Below are 7,973 nucleotides of genomic sequence, written 5' to 3'. Positions count from 1 at the left end.
TTCCCTCACACACACACACACACACACACACACACACACACACACACACGCGTGCGCGCGCGCGCGCGCAAACAATTCCATAAAAAAAAAAAATCGAAAATACAATAAAATAAGGAGGCATTTTGAGCCATATTTCCCTTATTTCCCCTTGTCCCCTCGTCCCTTAGGGCTCAAGATGGCCGCCCACACCTGCTTCTTACTGGCGGGCAGGTGTGTGTGTTGTACATTGCTGAATAAAGGAGTAATTAATAATGGTGGGGCATCACCCTCGATCATCCCTCGATTTTCCGCCATAAGATCCCCGCCACCCGCCCTCACATATACGCCTATTTTCCCTATTTTACACCTCCCCACCGCCGCCATTCTCGTGTGTGTTGATAGCCAGATGATGTGAGTGTAGAATGGTAGCCATGTTACCTTCTCAAGAGCCATGGTGTCGCTGATGATGATGGATAATTGTGGCTGCCCCTATCAATCCCTACGATGCAATTTTGTAAGCAGACTCACCATCTGATCTTGATCTTGATCTTGATGGTACAGGCGGCACAGGATCACTCTTGAGCCAGGCCTTTGGATCGGCAACCCCTGTACAAAGGGAAAAAAAAAAAAAGAGAAACGAACAGCATCCTCTATCCTAATTGTTCATACACCTGGCACGCCACATTCTCTCCAGAAACTCTTTCACCGCCTCAATCATCCTTTCATTCGCCTCTCTACACAGTCCATTCCTTTCCTGTCTTCTCCACTCTTTCATTCCTATCATGCCCTAACTCAGTCAGTATCACTTGCATCATCTCATTCCTGTCTCTGGCATATTTCACACACTCCAGCACCACATGTTCCACCGTCTCATCCTCTCCCATGTCACACATCTGGCACACTTTGCTGCGGGACTCAGACCACCTGTAACTCCTTGCATTCACATCCATACACTGTGCCCTCGCTCGGAAGAGAAGATCACCGCCCAGGCTTCCATCATACCACCTTTCATACCTCGGGGCCTCTTTCTCCTTGTACCATTCCAGGGTCTTCTTTCTTTCCATTTCATTCTTCCATTCATTCAGTCCCACACATTTCACTTCTTTGTCTATCTCATTCTTCCATTTTCTCACATCCCATTCGGCTCCCACTCTGCCTCCTCTTGTTACCACCCATTCACGCTCATTTTGATTCCTACCAGCCATTCTTATCGCCCACACAACTTGCAATCCATTCCTGTCTGTCATTCTCATGCATCTCTTCCTCCATTTGCTTCCACTTTCATTCCACAGGTACACCTTCCTTGCTATTCTTGCATCATCCATTCTCTCAAGCCTAATCTTGTACCTAAGTGTGGCTTTTGTCAGTCTTTCTCTGAAGGTGCTCCATCCCATGTCACCTCTCAAGGCTTCAACTGCTGTGCACCTCGGTGCACTCAGTGCCATCCTTGCTACTCTATTCTGGCCCACTTCTAACTTATCAATTTCACTTTCATTCCATGCAATCACATCCATACCATACATTATACATGGCACAGCCACACTCTTCCACACTTCTCTCAACACATCATACTTACTTGCTCTCATCCTTGCCGCGCTTCCCAGTCGACCTACCCACTGGTTTACCATACTTATCTTTTCATTCTTTGCCTTTGCACACCCACTAGGACTCATCCACATCCCTAAGTACTTGTATTCTTGCACCTGTCTCAACTCATTCTCTCCAAGTCTCCATACCACATTACTTTCATCCTCTGACCTATTCACAATCATTACTTTGCTTTTCTCACTGCTAAACCTTACTCCAAAGTCTTTACCATAGCCATCCACTACATCCAACAAACTTTGAAGCTCATCTGCTGATTCACTCATAACAACTACATCATCTGCATAAAGGAGCACACATACTTTATCATTCCCCACACTTACCCCTACATTCATTCTTCTCATCCTGGCTGCTAGCTCCTCTGTATACAGGCTAAAAAGGGTTGGTGACAATATACAGCCCTGCCTAACTCCTCTCTCACTCTTCACCCAGTCTGTTTCTATGTCTCCTAGCCTGTATCTAGCTCTTGTGTCCACATACATACTTTGCACTATGTTAACTATCTTTGCACTCAATCCAATCTTTTCTAAGACTCTACCTAACATTTCTCTGTTCACTCTATCATAAGCTTTCTCTATATCCAAAAAACCTAGGTACAATTTACCCCCATCCTTCTTTTTCTTCTCAATCATTTCATTCACCACAAACATATTGTCCTCAGCTCTCCTGTCCCTACGAAAACCATTCTGTTCTTCACCCAGCACTCCAGCTCTCTCAATCCATTTACACAGTCTCTCATTCAACACTGCACTGAAAACTTTACCTATTGTATTCACTAATGCAATTGGCCTGTAGTTCTTCAGCTCATTCTTACTCTTAAATCCTCCCTTATGCAACAGACACACTCGGCTCTCATTCCACTTTCTTGGCACTCTCTCTTCATCCCACACTCGGTTGAATAACTCAGTCATTCTGTCTATCACTACCTCCCCACCATTCTTGTAGAACTCATAGGGTATATCATCTGGACCTGCTGCCTTGCCATTCTTCTGCCTTCTCACACACCTCTCCACTTCATCCCTACTGATTCTTTCATCCAGTTCATCTGCATTCTTCCTTTCCAGTGTTACACATTCTTCTCTCACACTAAACATCTCACCTACCCCACCTACTTCTTCCCAGAACCCTTTGATTGCCTCCCTGATTCCATCCTTCTCTGTTATAACTACACCCTCCACTTTTAGACTCTCCACACCAACACTGCCTGACATATTCTCACCTCTCATGAACTTGTACCATTCACGGCCACCTTCCATACCTTTCTCCCTTAAAGATTGAATCACGCTCCTTTCACTCTTCACTTTAGCATTCATTATCATTCGTCTTGTGAACCGCTGCTGCTTCACATACGCTGCCCATGCATTCTGATACTCATTCTCTGCCTCATCGCTTTCATGCCTCTTTTTCCTCAGCCATCTACACTGTCTACTCATTCTCTTTCGCTCCTTCCTAGCTGCTCTGATTTTATCATTCCACCATGGTTTACATACATTCTTTCTTCTACCTACTCTCACAAACCCTATCTGGTTCTCAGCAGCACCCCTCACGTCCTCAACCAGTTTCTCATTCAGATGCTCCACGTCATGCACACTTTCGTCGTCCCAGCTTCTCTCACTCAGTTCAACCTGAAATTTCTCCCACCCTACATCTCTCAGTCTCCACTTCTTTCTCTTACTTGCCACTTTCACTTCATTCCCACCCTGCATCAAGCACTCCACAACCAGCATGTTGTGATCGGACACAATATCAACCAAACCATCCTCATCTATCCACATGTGCGACACAATTTCACGCATTCTTCCATTCACCAACATGTAGTCAATTGCCGATTCCTGTTCTCTTGCACTCCAAGTCACACGCCCCTCTGCCAAAGTAACATTCAGATTTTCCAGCTCCAGTTCATCAACAAACTCTCCAAGCATTTCACCATTCCTGTTCACCTGTTCTCCCAGTATTCCCACATGTGCATTCATGTCACCCATAATTAGCACTCTCTCCTCTCCATGCTCTCTCACAACTTTCTTAAGTATGTCATACTTCCTCCTATTTTCCCTCTCTGCTCTTTCACCCATGACAGTCATGTACGCTACCACCAGTACCACCTTCTCTGGTCTGCCACGACCATCCATGCATTCCACTCTTACTGCAAGCACATCCTCACTACTTGTACACTCCCCCACATCAATCTCCTCTACTTTCAGTCCTCTTTCTTTCTTGTAAAGTAGGGCTACGCCTCCTCCCAGTGTTTCCTGTGCCTTACGCCCCTTTCCAATCATAACGTACTCGCATCCCTCCATTCGTACATCATCTCTCAGGTGAGTCTCAGTGAGCCCGAGTAAGTCGAACCTCCACTCCCTGAGCTCCTTGCATACATCCTCAAACTTGCCCACACCCCATCCTCTCACATTCATACAGCCAATCTTCACACATTTACTTGCCTGGTTAGTCTCTTTTCTTCCATGTTTGCTGACATCAGTGGGTCCTCCTCGTCATGCGTCGTCCACACAACACACCTGCCTCGCCCTCATCCACTCGGCCAGTCGACGTCCTAGCCTCTCATTCCCGTTGTGGTTGAGGTGGACCCCGTCTCTCCCGAAGAATTTGTCCTGGTCAAGGATCCCATCCATGTCCAGGAAGCTCACGTTGCCCTTCTTCTCTGTCATCCATTCCATCTTGACCTTCATGAGTTCCATGCATATCTTGCGGTTCGTTTCTCTTCTAACCTTCTCATACTGCACTCCTTCCCGTGGGCGCCGCAGGACCCCCACCACAGCCACACACATCTTCTTCTCTTCTGCTGCCCTCACTGCTTCTATCACTTCCTTTACCGTGTCTTCAGCACCTGCCTCTACTAAGTTGTTGCCTCCTCCTTGGACAACTAGCAGGCTTCTCTCTTCCATTTCTTGCACTTCTTCCTTGACTTTCCTCTTGACGTCTTGGATCTTAGCACCTCCCATGCTGGTGCACTCAATTTCCCTTCCCACAAAGTCGGGAGTCTTCCTTACCATGCTGTCTCCAATGACACGTACTGGGGCTTTCTTGATTACCATTCTCTTCTTCCTTGGGCGTCTGTCTGTTCTGGCCACTTCCACCACTTCTTGCTGGTCTTTTCTCTCTTCAGTCTTCGTCGTCTGTGCTTCTGCCTCTTTCATCAGGTTTTCTGTCTGGGTGCTCTGCTCCACTCTCTCTTCTTTTTCCTCATCCTGGTTCCTCCATTCATTGAGGCTCTTGCTCAGGCATTCCCTGCAGAGGAACACCAGAAGCTCGAACCCCAGCGCCTTCATGTTGGCCTCCCTCATGCCCACACAGGCTACATGGAACCAGGCCATGCATCTCTCGCATGCCACAGCCCTTTGCCTGTTCGCCACACTCTCTTCGCATGAACCACACGCGCTCATCACCATTTTCAGGGTATTTCAGCACACAGGCAAGAAAAATAAACCACAAAACTCAGAGAAAACTCAGAGAGCAAGGCAAAGCCACTTGTACACACCGCCACACTGCTTGTCCTTTCCTATCTCACTGTTGTGGCTGTCTACTTACTCACCATCTGATATGGACGCTCGATCTTGATCTTGATGGTACAGGTAGCTCGGGATTATTCTTAAGCCAGGCCTTTGGATCGGCAACTCCTGTAGAAGGGGAAAAAAAAATAACAAACAGCATCATCTACAGTAACTGTTCGTACATCTGGCACGCCACATTCTCTCCAGAAACTCTTTCACCGCCTCAGTCATCCTTTCATTGGCCTCTCTACACAGTCCCAGCAACACCATCCACTCCTTTCCTGTCTTCTCCACTCTTTCATTCCTATCATGCCCTAACTCAGTCAGTATCACTTGCATCATCTTATTCCTGTCTCTGGCATACTGCACACACTCCAGCACCACATGTTCCACCGTTTCATCCTCTCCCATGTCACACATCTGGCACACTTTGCTGCGGGACTCAGACCACCTGTAACTCCTTGCATTCACATCCATACACTGTGCCCTCGCTCGGAAGAGATCACGGCCCAGGCTTCCATCATACTACCTTTCATACCTCGGGGCCCCTTTCTCCTTGTACCATTCCAGGGTCTTCTTTCTTTCCGTCTCATTCTTCCATTCATTCAGTCCCATACATTTCACTTCTTTGTCTATCTCATTCTTCCATTTTCTCACATCCCAGTCAGCTCCCACTCTGCCTCCTCTTGTTACCACCCATTCACGCTCATTTTGATTCCTCCCAGCCATTCTCATCGCCTACACAACTTATAAGCCAATCCTGTCTGTCATTCTCATGCACCTCTTCCACCATTTGCTTCCACTTTCAATCCACAGGTACACCTTCCTTGCTATTCTTGAGTCATCCATTTTCTCAAGCCTAATCTTGTATCTAAATGCTCTCTCTAGTTTACAATCTTGAATCTTGATCTTTGTCTGGCATCTTTTGGGAGTTTTTTGAAGCTTTTTTTTTTATGTTTTTAATATACTTTTCGAATAGTGTTGAAAGTAAATTGTGGGGAATTTAATGGGCTATCATGGTGTACTATTGTTTTTTTTTATTTTGCCGGTAGTTATTTAGATATTCAGAAAAATGTTGAAAGTATTTGGGTGTCTTAGAATTTGATATATATATATATATATATATATATATATATATATATATATATATATATATATATATATATATATATATATATATATATATATATATATATATATATATATATATATATATATATATATATTGTTTTTGTTTTTGTTTTTCTCTTTATTAACTAACTTGTAATTGGTGATGGTGATAGTCAGAGATGAGGAATTTAATGGACTATCATGGTGTACTACTACATTTTGTTTTCGTCTGTCAGTTATTTAGATATTGTGAAAAATGTTGAAACTATTTAGGTGTCTCAAAATTAGAATTGCTATATATTTTTCAACTTTTATCCTTATTAACTAATTTGTAATTGGTGATGACGATAGTCAGAGATGAACAATTTAACGGACTACCATGGTGCACTATTAGTTCTGCTTTTTGACTGATAGTTATTTACATATTTAGAGAAATATTACAGAAAAGTTAAACAATTTTTTCTCCCTCCTCCTCCTCCTCATCATCATGTTTCTCTTCTTCCTATTATAATTACTACTAATGTGTGTGTGTGTGTGTGTGTGTGTGTGTGTGTGTGTGTGTGTGTGTGTGTGTGTGTGTGTGTGTGTGTGTGTGTGTGTGTGTGTGTGTGTGTGTGTGTGTGTAATAATAATAATAATAATAATAATAATAATAACAATAATAATAATAATGATAATAATAATAATATTAAGAAGAACAACAAGAACAAGAATAAGAACAAGAACAAAAAGAACAAGAACAAGAATAAGATGATGGTGATAATGAAGACACACATATATAGAAGACATACTAAAACCTCCCTTAAAAGACATACGTTTTCTCTAATTACGTCACTTATTTAAGAAACATAAGGTCGAGCATCCTACAAATTTACTTACACGTAAAAATTATAAATATAGCTCTTTCTCTGACTTCTCTCACTTAAACATAATAATTAGTAGTATTAAACATCACAGAACAGTAGATTTAAATAGTATATACAAGTGAAACTATAAAAAACTCGTATAATAGCAATAAACAGGAATAACGAAGTACAGTCTAGTGTCCCTTAAAATATATACGTTTTCTCTAATTACGTCACGCCTTTAAGAAACAAAGTCGAGAATCTTTGCAATTACAGTTACAAAATGGACCATATTGACATTACACGCATAACTACTATTACTAATACTATTACTACAACTACTACTACTACTTACAGCCACTACTATCACCAAAATAGTTGTACCACGTAACTTTCAGGTCTCCTTGTTGACCGATAGTCCAACACACTACAAGGGCAGCCTGATAGTCCAAGAAGTCACCACATACGTGTGACCATTCACTACTCCTGCTACTACTGCCATGCTGGTGGTGGTGGTGGTGGTGGTTGTTGATGCAAATCTGATGGAGAATAAAGATAATAGTAGGTAATAGTAGCAGTAGTAGTAGTAGTAGTAGTAGTAGTAGTAGTAGCAGCAGCGTTAGTAGTAGTAGTAGTAGTTTCAAGACACTTATTCATCAATTTTTGACTACTGCTTTGACCCTTTTATGGGACTGGCATTTCAGTGGGCATTTTTTTTATTGGATTTTTGTTGCCCTTAGCCAGTGTCCCTCCTACATAAAAAAAAAAAAAAAAAGTAGTAGTAGTAGTAGTTAGGTGTGGAGGAGGAGAGAGAGAGAGAGAGAGAGAGAGAGAGAGAGAGAGAGAGAGAGAGAGAGAGGCAGACAAACAAGTGATTATCTTTTTCCGCTCTCTCTCTCTCTCTCTCTCTCTCTCTCTCTCTCTCTCT

This window comes from Scylla paramamosain, unplaced genomic scaffold (assembly GCF_035594125.1).
Source record: "Scylla paramamosain isolate STU-SP2022 unplaced genomic scaffold, ASM3559412v1 Contig19, whole genome shotgun sequence".
Lineage (NCBI taxonomy): Eukaryota > Metazoa > Arthropoda > Malacostraca > Decapoda > Portunidae > Scylla > Scylla paramamosain.
The sequence above is the reverse complement of the archived record's forward strand: the minus strand, read 5'-3'. Positions refer to the sequence as shown.